The sequence below is a fragment of the Mustela nivalis genome, assembly GCF_964662115.1.
Source record: "Mustela nivalis genome assembly, chromosome: 3".
Taxonomy (NCBI): domain Eukaryota; kingdom Metazoa; phylum Chordata; class Mammalia; order Carnivora; family Mustelidae; genus Mustela; species Mustela nivalis.
This window is the reverse complement of record NC_139022.1, coordinates 100297274-100322591: the sequence shown is the minus strand read 5'-3', so window position 1 is coordinate 100322591 and position 25318 is coordinate 100297274. Positions and strand designations below refer to the sequence as shown.

At 39.4% G+C, this 25318-nt stretch overlaps 1 protein-coding gene across 4 annotated transcripts in view; it reads left to right on the top strand.

The window, feature by feature from the left end:
• KCTD16 (potassium channel tetramerization domain containing 16) overlaps positions 1-25318 on the top strand; it is a 317274-nt gene that overhangs the window by 274535 nt on the left and 17421 nt on the right. Inside the window, exon 1 of one of the 4 annotated variants that reach the window (XR_014310412.1) lies at positions 18727-18794. The exons of the other annotated variants lie outside the window; for them this stretch is intronic. The gene's annotated coding sequence lies outside the window, so the exon portion shown is untranslated. Of the gene's footprint in view, positions 1-18726; positions 18795-25318 lie in introns of those variants that run through there. 4 annotated transcript variants of the gene reach the window in all.

Genomic DNA, 25318 nt, shown 5'->3' with positions numbered 1-25318 from the left:
CATGGATTGGAAGAACAAATATTGTGACAATGTCTATGCTACCTAGAGCAGTTTACACATTTAATGCAACCCTATCAAAATACATCAACTTTTTTCAAATAAGTGTATCAAATAATCCTAAAATTTATATGGAACCAGAAAAGACCCCAAATAACCAGAGGAATGTTGAACAAGAATAACGAAGCTGGTGTCTTCACAATTCTGGACTTCAAGCTCTATTACAATGCTGTAATCATCAAGATAGTATGGTACTGGCACAAAAACAGATACACAGATCAGTGGAACAGAATAAAGAGCCCTGAAATAGACCTGCAACTCTATGGTCAACTACTCTTCAACAAAGCAGAAAAGAATGTCCAGTGGGAAAAAAGACAGTCTGTTCAACAAATGGTATTGGGAACATTGGACAACCACATGCAGAAGAATGAAACTGGACCATTTCCTTACACCACACACAAAAATAGACTCAAAATGGATGAAAGACCTAAATGTGAGACAAGAATCTATCAAAATCCATGAGGAGAACACAGGTAGCAACCTCTTCGACCTAAACGCAGCAAATTCTTCTTAGAAACATGGCCAAAGGCAAGGGAAGCAAAGACAAAAATTAACTATTTGGACTTCATCAAGATCAAAATCTTTTGATCTTGGTCAGCAAAGGATACAGTCAACAAAACCAAAAGATAACAGACAGAATGGGAGAAGATATTTGCAAATGACAGATCAGATAAATGGCTAGTATCCAAAATCTATGAAGAACTTATCAAACTCAACACCCAAGGAACAAATAATCCAATCAAGAAATGGGCAGAAGACATGAAGGGACATTTCTCCAAAGCAGACACCCAAATGGCCTACGGACACATGAAAAAGTGCTCACCATCACTTGGCATCAGGGAAATACAAATCAAACCCACAATGAGATACCATCTCACACCAGTCAGAATGACTAAAATTAACAGGTCAGGAAACAACAGATGTTGGTGAGGATGCAGAGAAAGAGGAACCCTCATATGTTGTTGGTGGGAATGCAAGCTGGTGCAGCCACTCCGGAAAATAGTATGGATAATCCTCAAAAAGTTGAAAATAGAGCTACCCTGTGACCCAGCAATTGCACTACTGGGTATTTACCCCAAAGATACAAAAGTAGTGACCTGAAGGTGCACATGCATCCCAATGTTTATAACAGCAATGTCCACAGTAACCATATAATGGAAAGAGCCTAGATGTCCATTGACAGATGAATGAATAAAGAAGATCACACACACACACACACACACACACACACACACACACACACACACAGGAATACTATATAGTCATCAAAAAATGAAATCTTGCATTTGCAATGACGTGGATGCAACTAGAGGGTATTATGCTAAGCAAAATAACTCAGAGAAATACATTATCATATGATTACCATATGATAATTACCATATGATCTCGCTGATGTGTGGAATTTGAGAAACAAGACAGAGGATCATAGGGGAAGGCAAAAATGAAACAAAATGAAACCAGCGAGGGAGATAAACCACAAGAGACTGTTAATCTCAGGAAACAAATGGAGGGTTGCTGGATTGGAGGGGTGGGAAGGATGGGGTAGCTGGGTGATGGACATTGGGGAGGGTGCTATGGTGAGTGCTGTGAATTGTGTAGTACTGATGAGTCACAAACCTGTCCCCCTAAAACAAATAATACATTATATGTTAATAAAAATTTTAATTTAATTGAATTTTTAAAAGAATATTTGTTTTGGTCTCCTAGCAGATTTTACTTACATGATATAGTGTTAACAACAACTATAGTCACCATGTTATAAGTTAGATCCTCAGGCTTAACTTACTATGTTCTAGCTAAAAGTTAATAACCCTTTTCCAGTTTCTTCCTTTTTAGCCCACCCCCAGCCCTGATAACCCCTTCCCCACTGTTTCTATGAGTTTGACTCTTTTTTAGATTCTATGTATCTGTGAAACCAGGCAGTATTTGTCTTTCTCTGCCTGACTTATTTCACTTAGTGCAGTGTCTTCCAGGTCCATCTGTGCCATCACAAATGGAAGAATTTCCTTCTTAGTCATAGCTGAATAATCCTCCATTATACTATATATTATATATATCCATTTTCTTTATCTGTTTATTTACTGGTGGACACTTAGGTTGTTTCCATATCGTAGCTACTGTAATAGTGCTACTGTAAACATTGGAGTGCAGATTTCTCTTTCAGATCCTCATTTCATTCCTTTAGATATATTCCCAAAAGTGGGATTGCTGGATCATATGGTAGTTCAATTTTTAATTTTTTAGGAACCTCCATATATTTTCCATAGTGGTTGTTTCCGTTTACATTCTCACCAATAGTATGCAAGGATTAGCTTTTCTCCATATCCAGAGCTTTTTATCTCTTGTCTTTTTGGTGATAGGTATTCTAACATGTGTGAGGTACCATCTCATTGTGGTTTTGATTCACATTTCCCTTATAAGTAATGATGTTGAACACATCTTCAGTGCTTGTTGGTTGTATGTCTTTGGGAAGATGTCTATTGAGGTCTTTTGTCCATCTTTAAATCCTTTTTGGGGGGGGCATGAATGTGTGAATTCTTTATTTATTTTCAATATTAACCCCTTATCAGATATATGATTTGTAATAATTTTTTTTCCATTATGTAAGTTGCCTTTTTATTTTGTTGGTGGTATACTTTTCTTTGCAGAAACAATTTCATTTAATATAGTCCCATCTATTTATTTTTACTTTTGTTGCCTTTCCTTTTGGTGTCAAATCCAAAAAATCAGTGCCTTGATGGATGTCAAGAAATTTACCCACTATATTTTTTTCTAGAAGTTTGAGATTTTAAATATGTCTTTAATCCATTTTGAGTTGATTTTTGTTCATGAAGATAGAGGGTCCAGTTTCATTGTTTTGTGTGTAGCTGTCCAGTTTCCCCAACACTATTGAAGAGACTGTCCCATCCTTATTGTGTGTTCTTGACTCCTTTGTTATAAATTAACTGACTGTATATACTGCTTTTTCTTCTTTTTTTTTCTTTTTGTGTGTGGGGGTATTCACAGTGTTTAAAATATTTTTAAACATTATTAATGTTTAATGTTTCTTTTCATAGCCTAGAAGAGTGGTTCTTCAGCTCTCTCTGTATTAGAATTACCTAGAGTGCTTTTAATAGTCCTGACACCAAGGGGTGCCTGGGTGGCTCAGTTGGTTAACCAGGTAACTCTGGCTCAGTCATGGTCGTCTCAGGATCCTGAGACTGAGCCCCCACATGGTGCTGGAGTCCCTGCTCAGCAGGGAATCTGCTTTTCACTCTGCCTCTCCCCAACTCATGCTCTATCTCTCTTTCTCTCACTCAAATAAATAAATAAAATCTAAAAAAAAAAAAAAAAAAAAAATCCTGATGCCCAGATTGTACCCAAGACCAATTGAGTTAGAAACCATGATGGTAAAAAAAAAAAAAAAAAAAAAAAAAAAAAATCTAAAAAAAGGGGCGCGTGGGTGGCTCAGTGGGTTAAAGCCTCTGCTTTCCGCTCAGGTCATGGTCTCAGGGTCCTGGGATCAAGCCCCGCATCGGGCTCTCTGCTCAGCAGGGAGCCTGCTTCCCCGTCTCTCTCTCTGCCTGCCTCTCTGCCTACTTGTAATCTCTGTCTGTCAAATAAATAAATAAATAAATAAATAAATAAATAAATAAGAGAGAAACCATGACGGTGGGATCAAGTGTCTGCATTTTTTAAAGCTCCCCAGATGATTCCAGTGTTTGAGAGCCATTGGCTAGGATGCCCTTTACAATCTAATCTAGTTCTTTTGGAATTCTCTAACTCTTCATGTTGATATTCACTGGTAAGCTCGCAAATAATTCTTTTATCTGTCATATCAAACTAGTTATAGTGTTAAAATTCATTGCTTCTCTTGTCTCTTTACTTATCCTAGTCTCTTTGCTAGAATTACTCCTATCTAAAATGGCTATTCACCTATCACCACCCTCTAGCTTGTAGGTAAAAGATCTAAAGGTTATTACAGGTATATGGTCTTAACATTAGGGAAGAAAAATGGATGATTCACTGTTAATTTAGATTTTCTTGCATCATACTGAGCCTGTTGTTGAACTCTAATTGCTTGAAATTATGAACGAGTTCTTCCTCAGAGGTGAGCCTTCAGCTGTCACTGGTTATCTCCATGAATTCCTAGAGACTAAGTTTTGTTCTTTGGAAAGTTTATTGAGAAGGATGAGTTGCTGACCAGGACCTGTATTGGATGTTTGCTTCTCTGTGTGATGATTTATATTCATAATACTGAGGCTGCAGTTGGAAATTAGACCTGCCACTTTAAAATATGGTTGGTCTGGCTCTGATAATGTGAGGAGTGGATTCTTATCAGTGGTAGCATTAAAACAGCATCAGAGACAAGAGTGGGCATATTTTTTAAATGACAGTTCTAAGAGGCCTTCCTGTTTTAGATTAAATCATGATCCTAAAAGGCTAAGCCCTGGATTAAAGATTTTGATTTGTCTCCATATTCTGTTAATCAAATCTCCTTTACTTAATGCTTCCACCCTTAGGAAAAATGAGAAACCACTTTTGCCTTATGGATTTTATTGTATCACATGAAGTCCCAGTAGACACCAAACAACTTATCTTGGTTTGAAATAAGATAAACTTTCAGTACAGCCAGTGAACTACCATGAAATTGTTCAAAATAATGTCATAGATTCATCTTTTATAGTTGTGGACAGATGATGATAGAAAGTCTGGAGGGGTTCACACCAAAATAGTAAAAATGGTCACCTCTTTGTGATAGAATCACAGGTTGTTTTAACTTTTTTCAGTGTTCTTATCTACTTTTTTTTTTCAGTTTCCTTACAGTGAGTATGTATATGTACATTTTAAAAAGGTAAGTGTAGTTTGAGACTTTTCCACTAAGACAATAGAGGTTGCCTTTTAAAAGGTTTTATTGAAGGATCTGTAGAATCTGTTACTCTTCATTTATTTTTTATCTGAATAGCAGATACTAAAGAGTCTCTCAGAGCAGCTTAACCTGCCTCTGTTCACTCCTCAATTCTGTAAAGGTCTCAAGTTATGATTTTCAATTAAAGGAGAGAGAATATGTTTTTTTTTTTTTTTTTTTTCAGCAGGGTAGTTAATTTATCAAATTCGTCTGACTCTCCAACCTATACCTGGGGTAGAGGGCACAGGAGGATGCAGAAAAGGCCAACTGGTGATTCCGTGTCTGGTTTTGGTATGGTGTGGATCAGGTCATCTCATCAGGCTCAGGTTTGATTGTGCTGGTTCTGCCCCACTGAGAGATAATGGCTAGGAGGGAGACATTAATTACATGTTAGAAAGGACAAACCAGTGCACTAACAAGGGACTGAAACACAGATCTCACTTTTTTTTTTTTAATCTCTATTGAAATCAAACTTTAATCATGAATTGTGAAATAGAACACAGGCAGTTAGGGGCTGCTAAAATATTAACACATCTATTGAAACAGAAATCCAGGCACTTTATTATCCTCATGACCAGCTCTGGGATTTCATAATTAAGTCTTTCAGTTTGATTTATTTAGACTCTAAGCAAATTTTCAAAGTGAGTTTGAGGGGCTTTGTACTTGGAACATGAATGCATTGCATTTCCTGAGGCAATTTTGAACTGGGGTTTCATCACTTCAATGCCGTGGCTCTGAAGCAGGTATTCTGAGAAACTTCTCTTGAGCATCCTTACTCATTATCTCACAAGTACCTCACACATCTCCCTTAGTAGTGTGAATATTCAGGAGAGAGGGAGAGAGGGAAGGATGTTAGATTTAGGAGTGAAACTGTATTAGTCTTAGCATAATTTTTCTTGGTCTGTTCTCTTTGGTGCTACAAATGGACACTTCTCTCCTATTTCTTAGCTAATCCTTTAGCTGGTTCTGAGTATTTACCCATAAGCCACAGCCATTAGAAAGATGCACCCCTTCCATATTTAGAAACACTGTTTCTTTTACCCTCCAAGAGGTACTTTAGTATTGAGGAGCATTGGACGTAGCATAATCCTGAGATTTAACATGTGGCAAATTCTTAGATAATCTGAGTTTGAACATACTGTGGAAAATTTAAGCCATCTCAAGAAACAGGATATGTGAATCAAGAGAATGAAATCTAAATATAGTACAGACTTAAGGGTGGCAGTTTTGATACAGTGACACAGAAGAAACTTTGTTCTAGGCAGAGAGGGGAGAAAGGGAATGAGTCACATGGAAGTTGTACCTAATTATTTGTTAAAACAATATGAGAGAGAGAGAGAGAGGTGCTAGGGTGGAGGAAAGGAAAGAGAGGACGGAAGGGGAGGGGAGGAAAGGGGCAGAGAGGGGAGGAGGGGAGGGGGAGGGAGCATTGCTACAGGAATGTGCAGTATCCAGGTTTTAAAATATGGGGTTTACTTTAGGATATTCACTTTGAGCATTTGAAAATCACTAGTTAAGCTTGTTCATTTGCCAAATCAGCTGCCAAAACTGGACCACAATGAAACCCCACAGCCTTTCATCGTTTGATGATAGAAACAGCATAAAGGTTGAGTTCAGCACCTGCATGAGCAACCAGCATGTTTTGGCTTCCTAGTCTGCTTACCTTTCCCCTCACCATCAAAATAGATGTGAAATACATCCCAATCTAGTTTTCTTCTCACCTTGATGTTGAAAAGAAGCTGTTTCATCCTGAGATGTCTGTCTGCTGACCACTTCATGATGTCTTTATGGTCTGTGTAGATTCTCAGATTTCTCATTTTGTTCTTAAAAACAAAATGCCTTAAGAGAACTGATGACAGGATTTAGTGTCAGAAGCTCCCAGTCTAAGTCCACGATAATTGGGGAGCCCTGGAAAATTTCCTTAGTTAATATGAATCACAATTTATTAATTGGCAAATAGAAGGAAGTATGATTTATTTCACAGGATGAAGAGTAAAATGTGATGATAGCTATATAAAATCCACTAATAAAATCCTTGAGTATTGAGTAACTGTTGTTTGGGTTATTACTTTTATCATGGTAGAATTCTTGAAAAGCCAGTAAAAGGAGTATTTCTGACAGAAGAGGAGGGGTGCTGCCATCAAAATTCTAATAGCATATCCTGTAGTACTACCTACTCTACTGGTTTTAGCCTACCCTCAATCTGGGACCAAGATACTAAACTATACCAACCCTTTACAAGAATTAATTTCAGTAAGGTCTCAGAGGTGACCACCTCTGACTCCAGTATAACCTCCTGGAAAAGCTATCTCTGTAATATTAAGCCCAACCAAACTTAAATTTAGCTGATGGGGATGAGATATGTACTGGGATCAAGGAGGATTGACCTCTCAGATTTTTTTCAATGATAAATTGACACATCTTTGTTCCAACTAGTGTTTTGGCCATGCTGAAGAAATCAAAAGTGAATCAGTAAACCGCAAGCCACATACACACATATGTCAACTCTGTACTTATCTTAAATCTTTATGCTGTGCATTATTTTGCTACATAACTTAGAAATCAGGAAGTTCCCCATGCAAACAATTGCCAGCTTTTGTATTTCAGTTTAAAAAATATCTTAAAAAAACAAACACACAACTGAAGTTAAGGGGGCACCTGGGTGGTACAGTCAGTTAAGCATCCAACTCTTGATTTCAGATCGATCATGATCTCTGGATCATGATATGGAGCCCTGCATCAGGCTTAGTGCAAAGTCGGCTTGAGACTCTGCTCCCTCTCCCTCTGCCCCTCCCTGCTGTGCACTCTCTCTTTCTCTAAAATAAATAAATATTTAAAAAATAAAACTGAAGTTAAAGAAAGTTACCCATATCTTTCATAAAATTAAAGTTTTCATAGAACCAGAGGTGCCTGTATCAACTTTTAATTTTTTTTTTTGTCATATGGACACAAAGTAAATTAACTTGTTGTTTATAGGAAACTTGTTATTATTAATACCACTCTGTCATCTGCCATGATAATATCCAGGAAATGTTGGTTTTTCTTTCAGCCAGCATTTTAAGATTAGGGAGTTTTTAGGGCCCATTTTTAATATGGGCCAACTATTGACAATTACATAAATATCAAATCTGGAAAATATTTTATCATAGAAGCAATGTTGAAGTTTGTGGCTGGGGTCTTAATTGGTATCAGAGGCTTTTTAAAAAATCATTACAGTTTCTGTGGAAGTCGTGGGCTTTTGTATATAAAGATCCCTCATTGATAACTCAATTTTGAGAAGGAAGCTCCTTCTGTCTTTCTATGCTGTCCTAGGTGTGTGGGTTTCCTTTTCCCCTTCATGATGGGATATGTCTTTTTTCTGGGTTAGACTACATTTTGATTCCTTTTAAGAAAGTGTTACACCTGAACTTCATAGTCTTGATGGAGAGATGTTCATGTGACAAGTAAACAGACAAAGAACAACAGACCTACATTCAAAAAATATAGAGTCCATTCAGGGGATGATTGTGCTACCCTTTTATTATAGATCCCAACACTATAATACCACATTTGGAGGTTACCACATTCTGAAGTTATCACAGCAGTTTCAACCATCTGCTTCTGATTTCCTCTTTTTTCTTATCACATATCTGAGATAATGTGGACTGTGGACTGAGGACCATATCCCCTCAGGGATTTTGTTCACAACCAGGCATCTGCCTCCAAGCTGGTGGTGACCTATTCTCATCCTCCTTCCTAGTCACTCTGGGTAACATCCACTTGGAGCTCCATTACCTCATTTGAGGCACTTTGAGTGCCTAGTACCACTCTCTGTGATCTTCAGGAGCACCATTACAAGGCAAGTAGGTGAACTTCTGAGCATATTTTTCAAGCAACCTTTAGAAATATTGGATATTTCTTTTGTTGCAGTTATGTGGGATACATATGCCTGAGAAAGGTGCACATGGATCATTGTTTATCCTTACTAAGGTTAAAGTTACTATTTAATGCTGTTTTACCCCAAAAGAAAAGAAGGTATCATTAAATATTTGGTGACTCCTTTGGGAATATTTAGAGTTATAAAAGGCTACTCAACCTGAAGTTTCCTAGAGTAGGAATGTGGTGATGGAGATATATAATGACCAAAATTAGTGCAGTACACTGATTTATTCAGTTGGTATTTTGGGGTTAGTGTCTACCTTGGGCAGATATTCATTTCGGCCCTGAGGATACAGCAATGGATAAGATTAAAATCATTTGGTCTCATGGAGCTTATATTCTAAAGTATATCAGGGGTCTTAAGCTTTGGGATGATTGGTATAAGCTTTAGTGTTCTGGAAAGCCCCAAGAGGTCACAGGCTGCTTGCTATCTGGAGTGGCCTTTCCCCTAGCTTTTTCATGTGAGTTTATAGCAGATCCTTATCCTTTCCTTCAGCATGGCACCATTAAGGAGTGTGCACACCTCTGAGTGTGGAGCATATGGGAGAGAGGCAAGTGGGGAGTCTCATCTAATTTTCTACATGACTTCCTTCTACATGACTTCCTCCCGTGGAAAGTGAGACTCCCCCTCCTGGTTAGCCAGAATACATTTCCTTACTTAATTGGTTACTGGAGTGGTTCCCCAGCACCATTTGGCAAGAGGGAGGCACATTCAATTTCTGTAGTAGTACCTAATTTTACTAGATATTAGAATATTCTATTACTGTGGTAGAGATCATGGTGGTAGATAATTTGGAGACCAAGAGAAGGGAAGAGTCAGAGAATAAATGAGTTTGCTGTGGGGCCTGGAGGCATGTCCTACCTCTTATCCTACATCTTGCTCAACCCTCTGGCTGAGCAGTGGCATGAAGGTAGGATCAATTGAACCAGTAGTGTGATGGAGAGAGTTGAAGTGGGAGGATGGTTTAGTGGGGGAGCAAGGGATTATAGTGGTTTGAAGATTAGTAACAAGGTGAAGGAAGGAGAAAGAATGTTTCTAAGTAGGATAGCAATGATAGCAATTCTTTGAACATAGCAATGTTCAAAGAGAGTGGTTAAACACTGAAGTGGAGGCTTTCTCAGCCTATGATTTTTAAGGAAGGGACTTCTGTAAATTGGGAGTGACTCACTCTGAGAATATCTGAATACAGGTACAGTTCTCCATGTACAGTTGTGTTGGTGCCCTGAGTCCATGCCTGATTCTCCTTCAACAGCATCACAGAAGGGAAACCTATGCCCAACATTAAAGTGTTTACATGTGTTAAAAATGTCATCTTGATTCAAAGATAAACTGTGAGCCATTGCCATGTCTCATAGTATGCCATTTTCAGATTGTACCAAACTTGCATGATCTTCTATCCATAGCAGTTCATATATAGTACACATGTCATCTTCAAGTAATAGGAACATGATTGCAGTTTTAGAACTTAAGCATTTTCTCTAGGTATAACTGAAAAAGTACATATACCATCACAAGACATGATACAAAACCCATGCTTTCACTGATATAAGCAGATTGAGTAAGATATTTTGAGATGGTATTTCAGGCTGCTTTATACTCCTTCAATCATAACTGTAGATAACTTCTAATATTATCTGTATTTATTAGTATTTTAATTAATGTTGATGATGGTGGTACTTGTCCCTTCAGGACAGAACAAATGTTGCAATTTTGAATCTCAACTAAATAAACCAGGCTTGTAGTGATAAAAAAAATAAAAATAAAAATAAGAAGGCAAATATAAGTCTTCATATACATTCAATTTTAAATTCCTTATATATTTTCATTATTTTAAATTATTTATATATTTCCATTTCCACACACAAAAAGAAAGTATAATTTTGCTGGGATTTTGAACAAGAGGGATAGCATGAGAATAATGTACTCTTTTGTTACCTTTATTACTAAAACTTTAGCTTAAAAGATAAGATCTGCATGCTTTTAACTAAAATTAACTATAACTGAAAACTCAATATGTACTTTTTTTCCTCTTTGACTTGCTCTGTCACTTTGTGATATGACTCTCCCATCATTTCCACCCCTCTCCCCCACACACACAGACTAGGGGCATATTACGGTGCAATTTGGTATCAGACTACTTCTGCCTGTTAAATTGCCATGGTCTCAGGCTTACTATTCATTTTCCTTAATGTGTGATTCAATGATTTCATTTAACTGGGGAATATATTTTTGAGTGATACATTTTTAGCTGGGTAGATCTAGGCTTTTGAATTCATGTTGGCAACACTGTCTTTGAGACTATACCACATCTCTTTTTTCCTGGCACATGTAAAAACAAACAAGAAAATCAACCTCTTACAATAACTGTAACAATGAATATTTGAAAAGTTTGACTCTTTAAAATTGTCTTTCCCTCAACATTCTCTTATACCTTATGCTATACAAACTGTTTTTATTCATAAGTGGTCTCTAAATATCAGAGAGAAGGAGAATACAGAAATTTTCTGAATAAAATGTACATAACTGTAGACGAAAAGTTTAAGCTGCCAGTGACGTATTCGGGAAAACAAATGAAGCTGCGCTCATATGAAATACAAACTTGTAATGAAAAGGTGATGATTGCTAGACAGTATATGTTTAAATATAATAAATATGTAATGAATCTGTGGTCATATAGCCTCATTGATAAAAAGGTGTTTCATTTATTTGCTCACTCAAGTGACCAGTGTGGGGTGGTGGTATATGCCAAATATTTTGCTCTTCCTTGGGCATAGAAGATGAAAGAGGATGGCCCCTGTTGGTGAGGGCCCCTGAATTTGATGTAGGGTCCACTCAGAGAGTACAACATGGTGCTGTAAGTGCAAGAGAGATGTGCCCAGGTGAAAAGTGAGAGGACAGAAGAGAGGTCAGTAACTCAGTTTCTAGGGCCACCAGGGTTGGTTATGGTAGAAATCAGAAGACTTTCTGAAGAGGTACAACTACACTAACTCTTCCCTGATGAAGTACCCAGGCAGCAGGACAGTGTGAGCTGTCAATGAGTATTTTACTAAGGAGTAAGTATGGACAGCGGAAGGAGACTAGATTAAGGAGAGGCTCAAATACCAGGTCAAGAATTTCCCGTCCTGCTAGGGAGACTAATCCAGTGCCAATGAGACCAACCTGAAGACTGACAGTGAGAATGATGGTAACACCAAAGATACAAATTTTCCCTCAAATTTATATGCTGTTATATTATTATAATTTTGTAAAATATATTCATGAATATCCTCATTTGAGAGAAAGAACCTAGCAAGGTGTAAGGAGGGTAATAATACTGTCAAAAGTAGGAATGAGAAAAATACGGGGATTATAGGAATTTGGCCAAAGTTATAGAACTCGGTAGGGCCTGGGACAGATAAGGGCCTGGGACACAAGTCTCATACCGTAGCTAGTATGGCATGCCACCTTCCCATGTAACAGAGGCACCTTTGCTCAAGGCCTTCTGAAATGTAGGCCAGCCATCTTCTCATCTGTGGGGAAGTTCAGTGGGACTTCTGTTCAGTAGAGTAGGACTGGGTCAAGGGTCAGCCCCATTGATGGGTAAAGAAAACTCATATTGTATGTATAATTCATTCTCTTTACATGAGGGAAACAGATAAGGAATAATCTGTAATAATTAGTAATAGGTCGGTAGTTATTAATTACTTATAGTTAGTAATAATATATATTGCTAATATGTTATCTGTAATAATAATAATAACTGGTAACAACAATGACAAATATGTTTAGTTCAGGGGCCAAACACCAAGGAAAGTACTCTGCATTTACTTCTCAACTTCATGAGGCAGGTACTGCCATGGCTCCCGTTTTCCAGGTGAGCAAACTGAGGTTTGGCACTTGCACAAGTCATGTGAGTGGTAAGTAGAAGTGTGATTGGTACTGGGATCTATCTGATGTCACAGCCCAGGCTCTTCACTACCATGTGAATCTGCCACTTGATTTACACAGCACCTATACTCTACCATATGTGAATTGTTGGTATTTAATAAACCATATGGAAACTTCTTCCTCTGTTCCAAGAATTCTGCTGCAGAGGCTGTTATTCTGTAGATGAAGGAACCCTGTCCTAAAATGTTTACTAACTACTACTTGGTCCTGCTGTTTAAAAAAAAAAAAAAAAAAGGAAAGGAAAGGAAAAAGAAAGATGCAGAATGTCTTGGATGCTAATGCAATTTGGTTCACTGTTTTGTTTTGTTTTGTTTTGTTTTTACTAATCCAGCTTCATGGGCTGGGATGTAATGGAAATATATTAGGAACCCTGTTTCTTGAATAAAAATGCACAAACCAAAGGAATAATATAAAGCCGAACATATTGAAATCTGTTAATTTTCATTGGTGTTTGAACTCCAGGTTTTGCTCCTGTTTCTGACAACCCAGAGGATGCAGAGCTGTCTTCCTGCATTTCAATGTGTTTGCAGCTATTCTCTCTCTGCCTCTGGTAGGGAACGCACAATCAGGTACTCAGATGTGACAGGATGATGGAAATGAGAAAGTGAAGATGGCACATGGGAAGGAAGTAATTAACCAGAATGCATATTTATCATAGTCTGTCATTGTTTACAAACAATATAATGATTCCTGATTGTAGAATTAAACTCCAGGCTCCCCGTTTGTGAAGTCAATCAGATAACCCCAGCAGGTGCGGATCAGCTGAAGGACTAACCAAGGAAGTCTTCTGATACACAGGATAGGGCTAGAGACAGTGAGAACATCTTCTGTCAAAAACAGATTGCTTGTGAAAGATTTCAACAATCCATGGATTGGGATGTCTTTACTGACATAATCATGGCATAATGGGGAAGAACTGAATTTATAAACAGAAAAATTCTCTGCTCTTATACCCAGCTTAGACCCTTTGCTTTCCTGAGCCTCACTTTCCCAACCTGTAAAGTGAGAATAAAGAAATGTATGTCATAGAGTACTTGGTCTCAACCTCTACTCCTAGAAGTCACTGTTACCTTTTGCCTGGACTCTGGAATAGCCTCCTAACTGGCTTCCCTACCTCCATTCTTGCTCACCAATAATCCCTCCTCTAGAGAACAAGAAGAGTAAGCTTGTAATAAAGATGAATTAAAGTTGTGTAATTCCTCTGTTAAAACCATCTATCCTGAGACACCTGGGTGGCTCAGTTGGTTAGGTGTCTGCCTTCAGCTCAGGTCATGATCCCTGGTCCTGGGATAAAGTCCCAAATTGGGCTCCCTGCTCATTGGGAAGCCTGGTTCTCCCTCTCCCTCTGCCCCTTCTTGTGGCCTCTCTCATTCACTCTCTCTCTCTCTCAAATAAAGAAGTCTTCTAAAAACAAAACAAAAACCCATCATCTTAATGCCCTGGTATAAAACCCTAACTCTTGATTGTAGCCTTTGCAGTCCTACTGGGTTTGGTCCCAGTCTGTTTCTCTAACCTCATTTTTTATACTTCCTCCTCTCTCACCACATTCAAGCCATGCAGACTTCCTTTCTGTTCTCTGTACATGCCATCTTATTCCGACCTCAGGACCTTTGCATTCAAAGCTCCTTTTGCCTATAATGACAGCTACATGATCTTCACAGGCTGGATTCTTTTGGACGCTGGGTCTCTGCTTAAATGCTACCTTTTCTGGAGTTGTCAACTGGCCACTCCATCTGTTGATTTCAACCCTCTCTCCCCAACTCTCTACATTATATTATCCTGTCTTAGTTTCTTTGCAGCCCTCAACACTATCTGAACTTTTATTATCTTTTACTTGACTATTGTTTATCTATCTTATCAGAATGTAAATCCCTGTGGCTAGGTCTGAACCCATTGCTTAGACAGTGTCTGGTAGAGAGCCATCAGATATTAGTTGAGTGCTGATTGAATAAATACAAGGGTCAAATGAGGTATAATGAATGAAAGTGGTTCTATAATCTATAAAGTATTATACAAATAGTAGGTTTCATAATTTATCTCCTAAGTCATGACTCTTCTCAAATCTTTGTCAGAGTGGAATGAGCATAATTTTCAGTCAGAAAGTCTCTTTCAAATGGGAACTTATATTTTATATTTTATAAACTTATATTTTATATATAGTATATATATTTATATAAATATGCATATTTATATTTATATAAATATATATACTATATATAAAATATAAGTTTATATTATATATATATATAAAATATAAGTTTATATAAATATATATATAAATATAAATATGCATATTTATATAAATATATATTTATATATTTCAAATGGGAACTTATATTTTATATTTTAAGTTCCAGGAATTTATATATATATATATATATATTTTTTTAAAGATTTTATTTATTTATTTGACAGAGAGAAATCACAAGTAGGTAGAGAGGCAGGCAGAGAGAGAGAGGAGGAAGCAGGCTCCCTGCCGAGCAGAGAGCCCGATGCGGGACTCGATCCCAGGACCCTGAGATCATGACCTGAGCCGAAGGCAGCGGCTTAACCACTGAGCCACCCAGGCGCCCCCAGGAATTTATATTTTAATGAAAGACAAGAATAACAGAAGACTAAAATTGAATGTCATAAAATACGTAAAATATCTTACATTCATATTGCTGAGGTCACTTTTCTGTTTTACACCATGCTACTCTGTACAAGTGTATGGATGCAAGCATGTCACATGGAAGTGTTGAAACAGACATCTTTATGGAATTAAAGGAAAAGCATGGGGAAAAAATGGAATTCGAACTAGTGTTGTGAGGAGAGAGATAAGGCTTTATCAGTTTGGATCTTCTAGAGGCCCATAAGAATTCTCAGATATAACTCATTACCTTTATGTTCCCCTAGCTACCAACCTTTTCCTCATTTTGGCACCTTTTCATCTTGGCTTTTTGTATATTTTCTTTGGAAAAAAGTATTCACCTCCTCTGCCCATTTTTTAATAGGATTTTTTTTTAAATTATTGAGTCATAGGAGTTCTTTATATATTTTGGATATTAACCATTTATCATATACTTGGCTTGCAGATACTTTCCCCCATCCCATAGGTTGCCTTTTCATTTTACTGAATGTTTCTTTAGCTGTACAGAAGCTTCTTAGTTTGATATAGTTCCACTTACTGATTTTTGCTTTTACTGTTTGTGCTTTTGGTGTCATATTCAAAAAATCATTTCCAAGACCAGTTGTCAGGGAGATTTTCCCTATGTTTTCTTCTCCAAGTTTTATGGTCTCAGGGTTTATGTTTAAGTCTTTAATCCTTTTTGAGATCAGGTAATCCGTGTCAAAATTCTAATGGCATTTTTGCACAGAAATAGAAAGAAAAATCCAAGATGCCAGGCTGGCTCAGTCAGTGGAACATGCAACTCTTGATCTTGGAGTTCTAAGTTAAACCCCCAAACTGGGTGTAGGGTTTACTTTAAAAAATAAATTAATTAAAATTAAACAAAGAAAAATCCTAAAATTTATATAAAGTCCCAAAAGATCCTGAATAGCCAAAGCAATCCTGAGAAAGAACAAGCTTTCTGACCTCAAACTATGTTACAAAGCAATAGAAATCAAAACAGTATGGTAGGGGCGCCTGGGTGTTTCAGGTCGTTAAAGCCTCTGCCTTTGGCTCAGCTCATGATCCCAGGGTCCTGGGATAGAACCTCGAGTCGGGCTTTCTGCTCAGCAGGGAGCCTGCTTCCCCCCTCTCTCTGCCTGCCTCTCTGCCTACTTGTGATCTCTGTCAAATAAATAAAATCTTAAAAAAAAAAAAAGGTATGGTATTGGCATAAAAATAAACTAATAGTTCAAAAGAACAGAATCAAGAGCCTAGAAATAAACCCTCACATATATATGGTCAACTAACATTTGACAAGGGAGCCAAGAATACTCCATGAGGAAGGTATTTTCTTCAATAAATGGTACTAAGAAAACTGGATAGCAACATGCAAAAAAAAAAAAAAAAAAAAAAGAAAGAAAGAAAGAAAGAAATTGGATTCCTATACTACTCTTTTGTTTCTCTCTCTCTCTCTCTCAGAGATTTATTTGGGCACCTGAGTGGCTCAGTCAGTTAAACAGCTGCCTTTGGCTCAGGTCATGATCTTGAGGTCAGGGGACTGAGTCCCCCTTTGGGCTCCCTGCTCATCTAGGAGTCTCTCCCTCTCCTGTTGCCCCTCCCCCTTGCTCAAGCTCGCCTCTCTCATGCTCACTCTCTCTCTCTCTCTCACATTTATTTGAAAGGCAGAGAGATAGGGAAACTTAAGCAGACTCTGCTCTGAGTGCAGAGCCCTGTGCAGGGCTCAATCACAGAACCCTGAGCCAAAACCAAGAGTCAGAGGCTTAACTGACTATGATACCCAGGAACCTCTGTTTGGGGTTTCTTTTTAAAAAGTTCTTTTCCTTGGGGCACCTGGGTGGCTCAGTGGGTTAAAGCCTTTGCCTTCCACTCAGGTCATGATCCCAGGGTCCTGGGATCAAGCCCCCCATCGGGCTCTCTGCTTAGCGGGGAGCCTGCTTCCTCCTCACTCTACCTGCCTCTCTGCCTATTTGTGATCTCTGTCAAATAAATAAAATCTTTTAAAAAAATAAAAATAAAATAAAATGAAGAATAAAAAGTTCTTTTCCAGCCATTTTCCAAATGTAAACAATTAAGAATGTGTTGTTGCAGATCTGATTATCAGTTAAGAAGAGGGAATATATTTAATAACCAGAGACCAAGAAATGTAGAATTCAGATCTCTTTCAGCCTAATTTCCCTATGATTATCAGAGGAAGAATTGTTTTCCATCCCTTGCTGTCTGAAAGTCATTAGTGCCAATTAATGTTGGTAGCTTTTGCTTTCATTTATATTGGATATACCTGTCAAACTACTTCAAAGACTGTTTTAAGTGAATTAACCATGGAGGTAATGGTGGGTTCCATGATTTTGGGGGGGGGGGGGGCTCTGTGATTAAAGGATGTTTCTCCCCATCACGGAAGAGTGAGTTGGGCAATTTTATGAGGTTGTGCATTTGTGTGTAATTACTATGACTTAAGAGAAACAGGAAGGGGTGCCTGGGTGCCTCAGTCAGTTGAGCACTGGGTTCTTGATTTTGGCTCAGGTCATGATCTCAGGGGTATGAGCCCCAGGTTGGGTTCCGCATTTAGCAGGGAATCTGATATTCTTTCTCCCTCTCCCTCTGCCCCTCCCCCTGCTCATGTGCAGTCTTTCTTTCACACAAACTCTTTCTCTCTAATAACTAAAATCTTAAAAAAAAGAAACAGGAAAATCATATATAAAGGTGTAACAGTGAACTATCATTACTGTTTTATCCTCTTTTGAGAATTTACCGTCTTTCAGGAATTCTTACTGCCCTTAGAGTCACTGCAGCTCACAGACGGCAATTCTTGCCCCAGAGCTATTGGGGGGGGGGGGCGGATGGGATGAGAGCTTACCTACTAATTGTTCTTCAGTGATGTTTTCCTAAATATTATCCGTCTGTGCAAACAGGATCAGTGCTTTGGTAAAGAGCCCATAATGACACTAGAAAGCAGAGATCTGGGTTATGTAATAGGAAAACAAAGAAAAGCAGAAGAAATAAGAAGTTACCTATCTGGTTACCATTATTGAAATTACCTTTTAAGTATTTCATGACTGTGACTGCTATCAACATTGCCAATTTAGGTATCAAGATAAAAATTTAAATTTTTCTTTAAAAAAAAAAACCATTATTCGATGGGCATTGAATATATTCTAGGCACTGTAGGCATGCTGTGGACAAATAGCATTTAATTCTCATCCTCCTACAAAAGAAGTACTGTTATATCTAACATTTATAGATGAGGAAACTGCAAGTCACCAGCAGAGTTGTGCCCCATTGTGGTGTCTTTGATTCTAAAGCCCAAGTTCTAAACCACGGAGTTTTAATTACTGCCTGACTTGCTATGATGGAAATTCCAAGCCTGCATCTCAGCTTGTCTCTTGAAGATTGAGGTTAGTTGTTTACCAGCTCTATCCCTTAGTTAGCTCTTCTGTAAAATGTAACAGTAGAGCCTAATCGATAGGGGTGTTTTAAATCTCAAATGAGATTCTTCAAGGAAAGTATAGAACACTTGGAATGTACTAAACACTCAATTTAACTTTGTTTCTTATCCTTACATGATTATTAATATAGGCTGTAGCTGTGTGGGGAAAGTCTTTGGGTAGAACCACCATTGTCCCATTTTGAAATCCTAGTGAAAGGAACAGTAATGAACCAGTGGCCAATTAGCAGAGATAACATGTTCAGACAGAGCTGCTAAATTGTGTAAATCTTACTCTGTTATCTGAAGATAGCCTGGTGGAGATGAAGTGTTTTTTCCATTTTATGAAAGGTGAAAAGGCAACTCAGTTTTCTTCACTTCCTTTCATTTGGCCTCTTTTGGAACTTACTGTGAATGGAAGGATTGTTTCTGCCCAGTAAGCTCCTTTCAGAAAGGCAGGGTTTCATAGGAGCATCAGAGTATAACCGTGGAACAAGTAATAGTCTTGGAGTCAGATCTACCAAAAATCAAATCCTAGTTTCACCTTTTACTAGCTTTGTGACTCATGAGCAAATTAGTCAAATTTGTGGAATTCCATTTTCTTACCATAAAATAAGAATACTACTTACCTTAGAACAGTAGTTCTCAACTAGAGGTGATTTTGCTGCCCAGAGGACATTTGGCAGTACCCAGAGCTTTTTAGTTCTTCACTGAAGAAGGGAGTAAGTAGAGAGTAGTGATAGAGGCCAGGGATGGTCTGCAGGTACAGACCCTGTGATGTACAGGATAGCCCCCAGAGCAAAGAACCATTCTGCGCAAATGTCAATAATGGGAAACCTTGCCTTAGACTGTTGTTAGAGTAAAGTATTTGTAAAGCACTTAGCATGCACATGACATGTGGTACGTTCTCGTTTTTCATTAATGCCTTTTGTGAATTCCTAGGTTTCCTCTGTCACGTCCAAACATTGTGATAAACTAATTCACACTGAGGTGTCAGACTTGTTCTCACACCGTGGGTACAGGCACTTTAAAAGAAGGCCTTTGAGATGTGGACTCTGAGTAAATCTCTGGAATTTGAGTCTTCCTGAGAGCTGGGGAAGTGTGGTCCTTTGGAGCCTCCTATTCAGGAGGTGGGAATTAGGTGGCGGAATTCCTTAAGTCCCTTCACTGGTTATCATGATCCAGTGAGCTGGTGCAGGTAAAGTGCCAGGCCCTGTGTCTGGCTCAAAGTTAGGTACAAACACAGGTCTGCATTATCCTCAGGTAGAGGGACCATTCATGCTCCCTCCTTCTTTGTCTTTGCCTCTCTATCTTGCTCACCATTTCTCTCTCTCTTTACCATTTTTCTCTCTCTGACCATTAGGTGTGTGATCATATGGTAGGAATCTGCTCTCTCCAGACCCTTCTGTCTTGTGCTCATCTTGACTGTACTCAGCAGTGGACTCTTGCTGTGAGTTTTCCCACCCCAGATGAAAGATTGTCCAGATATGAAACAGTCAAAAGTTGGAGGTGTTATTTGCTCGTAGCGCTCCACACCTTCCAAGCTGTGTCTCTGGCAAGATCTCAGACAGGGCTCCAGACTTGGAGTTTGGCTTTGACACTTACTCTTGGGCTCCTTTCTTTCTCCTCATTATAAAACGAGGGTACTCAGGGGCCTCTGAGGTCCTTTCCAGGTCTGGCACCCCAAGGATCTACGTGGGCCTGCTTGCAGTGAGCTCTGCACCATCATCCAGGTGATCCTTCTCATGGCTGGCCGTGCTTCTCACCGTCTAAAGTTTTCTGGTCAACCTAACTCCCTTTAAAGTACTTTATGACTTACAAATATCTTTAAGACACTTTTATGTTATCCGTGACTCTCATAAATTCTCAGGGTTCTCTAGCCTGTAAACAACTTCTCTGGGTTAATTTGGCTTTTTTTTTTTTTTTTTTAATTCTACCAGGAGGATCAATAGAAGTTTAGGTTCGCATTTGCCAATAAACAATAGATCATTGTGTTTTGATTTTTTTTCCCTTTTGAGAAGGTATCGCATATTGGTTGGTTATTTAAAATTCATTAAGCAGGGGCGCCTGGGTGGCTCAGTGGGTTAGGGCCTCTGCCTTCGGCTCGGGTCATGGTCCCGGGGTTCTGGGATCGAGCCCCGCATCGGGCTCTCTGTTCGGCGGGGAGCCTGCTTCCTCCTCTCTCTCTCTCTCTCTCTCTCTCTCTCTCTCTGCCTGCCTCTCTGCCTACTTGTGATCTCTGTCTGTCAAATAAATAAATAAAATATTTAAAAAATTCATTAAGCAGTATTAGCAACTATTCTATCTTAATTAACTGGCAAAGGGTTTTTTTTCTGTACAAATTGGGTGCATACTTGAGATACTGCTGACTGCTTCCAGGGCAGCTGTGGTGGCACTGATGCATGGTGGAGGGAGACAGCGTGCCCACACATCAGGAAGAGCAACCGTGACACTTCATTTCGCCGCTTTCAGTTCTTTCTAGTCAGCTCAGAGAGTAGAATTAAGATTTCTTATATAAGTATAATGGTAACAGTCCTGTGGATTTTCAAGTTGTTCAGTTAGCTGATTACTTCTAAAAGTGACTGAAGTGCTGAAATCAATGGGGCTATCATGTCTTAAAGTCAACACTTCCACCTTTGGGGCCTATTAGAATTTTTAGTATTTCTGTAGAAAACTCTCGTGGGGGGCGCCTGGGTGGCTCAGTGGGTTAAACCCCTGCCTTCAGCTCAGGTCATGATCTCAGGGTCCTGGGATCGAGCCCCGCATCAGGCTCTCTGCTCAGTGGGGAGCCTACTTCCTCCTCTCTCTGCTTGCCTCTCTGCCTTGTGATCTCTCTGTCTGTCTGTAAAAAAATTAATAAAATCTTTAAAAAAAAGAAAAGAAAAGAAAACTCTTGTGGTATTGAATACTGTCCCCCCAAAAGAGCAGAGGCTTTGTACTTATAGATCTGAATTGGAATTCTCAGTTTGTCACTTGTCCACTTTTTAACTGGATTGGGTAATTGGCCACTTTGACCTATAATCTCCTCTTCCATAAAAAGGAAAGAAGAACATCCACCTCATATAATATTGTGAAGATTTATATATGGTGTTGAGCACTATAATCAGCACAAAGGGGGCCCTCAATAAATTAGATCTATTATTATTATGCTAAGTTTCTGTTTTTGGAGGTATAGCTGTTACCCATGCCAAGATTGGCCGTGTACAACAGGTGGCAGGAGAGCCTGAGTGTCTCCTGAGAGTGTTAGTCAGCTTTGTTGGAACTAGGTAGAGAAGAGGTACCATTCACTAAAGAAACTATTTACCTATAAAGTAGTTTAGCTATGTGGGAGTACTTGCCCCTGAAGAACTGGCCAGCGTTAGTACTAGAGTTACACAAGTGCTAGAGAATGACACAGGTAAATTAGACAGTCAGTTATATGAATGTGATGTTGTGTTCAAGACTCTTACCATATTTAAGACAAAACTAACTCATAGAAAGAGAATTTTGGGTTTATGAAATTATAAGCCTAGGAATGGGGCCAACTTGAGACAACACAGACACAAGTCAGTTCTATCTCTTGACTATGCTCAGTTTTGCCTGTCTTGCTTGGCTTCTTTGTGCATGAATGTCCTCTTGCCAACCTGTAGGGAAGGTGCCCAGTGAACTCACGTTCCCCTATCTTGGCAACAGCCCATATCATAGAATATATATTACCCATAAACTCCAGTGGCTCAGTTTTATTGAAGACTCAGGTTCACATAACTTGGGTCTCATGGTTGAAACATGGGAAGTTCACATATGGATCAGATGTCCTCCCCTTGTGGCTAGGCATGGCAGTATGGGTGATGGTCCTTTCAGGACCACATGGAGTTAGGAAGAGGTAGTTCCCAAAAGGGAGAAAAATGGTGTTTCGGGCACCTGGGAGGCTCACTTGGTTAAGCGACTACCTTTGGCTCAAGTCATGATTCCAGAGTCCTGGGATCGAGTTTCCCACCAGGCTCCCAGCTCCATAGGGAGTCTGCTTCTCCCTGTGACCTTCTCCCCTCTCATGCTCTCTTTCTTAAAAAAAGGGGGGGGGAGTGTTTCTACTGAAAAGAGGACAAACAACCCCTATAATAATGACATACACATTTCATTCTATGAGACAGAAGACCCTTAGATGTTGATTGAGAGGTATTATGCGGGGGGGAGTTGTTCGGACCCCTAGTTCAAACTCTTGAAAAATCAGTAAAGAAAAATGTAAAGGGAATGGCCACGCTAGAGGCCCTGGGTAGGAAAAGGGATCAGGATGGGCTGTGGGACTTGCCTATGAAACAGGGCAATGAGGACTTTGGGGGCAGGAGTAACTACGTAGGATCTTAACAGAGAAATGCTGAGACTAGGAGGAGGAAATACAGTAGGCAGGAAGAAAGGAAGAAAATGGCAAAAAGCACCTGGAAAATGAGGTAGGGGTGTTATCGAGGAACATTGGAAGAGCAAGGCAATAGGCCAGGAGGCCAGAATTCAGGATTTCCTGCCTTATAGCACACCATCACATTGCTTTATTCAGAGGGAAACCCCACAACTGAAAATCCTGAGCTGGGAGGGTATGACTGAGCATCACCACATTGGAGAACAGTTATGAAAAGAGAGACCCATGATAGAATGGTTAGGAAAGTTAATTTTTACTGAAGCTGTATAATGGCTCTAAGGATTTTTTCTGTGTCTGTGTCAATAAAATAATTGAATGATGATCAGTTAAAAAATTATATATGTATGTATACACATAAGCACATACATACATTGATTCAATTCTGGATATGCCTGTGGATCCTGCTGTTAACCTATGCCGGTCAGCACATTGTTGTTACATGCCTAGTGGTATGCCTAAATATTTTCCATTTTAACTACTTCGGCATGTCAAGATTTCTCTTTCCTCCGTGTGTGTGGAAGCTTTACTGTCTCTTTCACACACCCTAAACCAAAATTTGTTTTCTGTGCCATCATCCATCTCCTCTCCCGTTCACTTGTCATGCATCTACTGCGATGTGCCCCGAAACTCTAGTCTGTATGTGGCTTGGAGTTTGCCAGAAAGGAACAAACACGTTTGTTCCCCCACAGGTGTGGGGAAACAGACATTGAACAAATACATGTAGAAACACCTCCCTAATTACCCATGGTGATGGTGCAGAAGAGGTAAGCTGGAGATTGGGACTGGCTTCAACTGGGGTGGGGGGTAGAGGTGAGGCTGCTCTGAGAAAGTGATGTCTAAACTGAGCAATGGAGGACAAAAAGGAACTAAACAGGTGAATATCAGAAATACAACTGTTTGTGGCAGAAGGAGAGCAAATACAAACCCCTAAGGTATAAGAAAGGGCAGCAGGGCAGGAACTGAACTCCGTGAGAGCTTTCTGTTGTTTCCATTTCCCAACTCCTGTGTCTGAGCACAGGTTCTGGCAGGTCAAGAACTGTCTTTCTTTTCTTTCCCATCCCTGGCAGGGTCAGCACACTCTTATTAAGCTGTTGTCTCTCAGTTCCAAATCCACTTCTTGATTCTGCCTTGTGATGCTGGGGCTGCGATTCAGCTAACCACACTTTGCATTGGCCCAGCACGCTTCCCCTTGGGGTCTGTGCTGTCACAGGGTTGGCGAGAGAAAGGCTGGAGGACAGGAGCAGAGGAGGGACTCCTTGTCAACATGCTGCTCATCAGCATCAACCCAGCCTTTATTTGTTTATTTTATTACCAGAATAAACTTTATTTGTTTATTTGTTTATTTTATTCCCAGTTCGCAATTTTGTTTTGTTCTGTACCCTGCAGAGCCAGGCCCTTCAGAGATACCAGGACTGACAGGCAACGTGCCCTCCTTGGATGCCTAGGCATAACCTCCACATGGTGGCTCTTGCAAGCTTCCAGGTTCTGATAACCCCGTCTTCGATTTGTCTCCCCAGCCCTAGAAGTGGTGGCTGCCTCCTGCAGTCTTTCTGCATCTTTTTCACCCCTCTAGTACCTGTTTTACCAATGCCTTATATTAAATTCTCCCTATGAAGATTACAGGTACAATGCCTGTTTTCTCGACTGGCCCTGACTAATGTATGAGTGATTTTAACCGTCTGCTCTTACCCAACTTTGCCACCTCTTAATGAGGAGCCCCAGCTGGGCCCATCCAAGGACAAATGTCCAAGAGTGGAAAGGAAGCAAGAGAGGATGATTATCAAGCCGGAAAATGTATTTTCTCAGAAGCTTACACAGCCTGCCTATTCCCAGTCTCTACTACGAAATATCTTCTCCAAGGTTAGCAGAATTATAAAAACATCAATTTGGCCATTATTGACTTTTCAGCTGGGATACCAGGAAAGTCTTTCAGCAGCCTCCATAAATTAGATCTGGCCACCTAGCTCCCAGACTGGCAGGCTCCTCCATCATTGACAGAGAAGACAGGGGAAAGCAGTTTTCCCAGCTGTTGCTGTAAATGATGTGCATTGTGTTCACAACCATTAGCAGGTGGAGAATTTGAAGTGTGGGTAGATTGCAGA